The sequence below is a fragment of the Penaeus monodon genome, chromosome 34 (assembly GCF_015228065.2).
Source record: "Penaeus monodon isolate SGIC_2016 chromosome 34, NSTDA_Pmon_1, whole genome shotgun sequence".
NCBI classification, from domain to species: Eukaryota; Metazoa; Arthropoda; class Malacostraca; order Decapoda; family Penaeidae; genus Penaeus; species Penaeus monodon.
The window spans coordinates 19,183,071-19,183,305 of NC_051419.1; positions in this window are offsets into that span (position 1 = coordinate 19,183,071).

Sequence of the window (235 nt, forward strand, 5' to 3'; positions counted from 1 at the left end):
ACTAGGGTAAAATCTGATTACGTGTTTACTTTGTGTTCGCTCTTCCACAAGTAATGCCGATTAAACAACATTCGTTTCTTCTCCCACTGTGGAAGGTCACTTATCACCATCACTGTTCACTGTCTCCGTCGGGTTGACCTCCTCACCATGCCCGCCTCAACCACCATAGTTAACCTTGGCTCTCACCTTCTACGGTTTGACAACAACAGTTCGGCGGTGCCCGTCTCTATCCCGG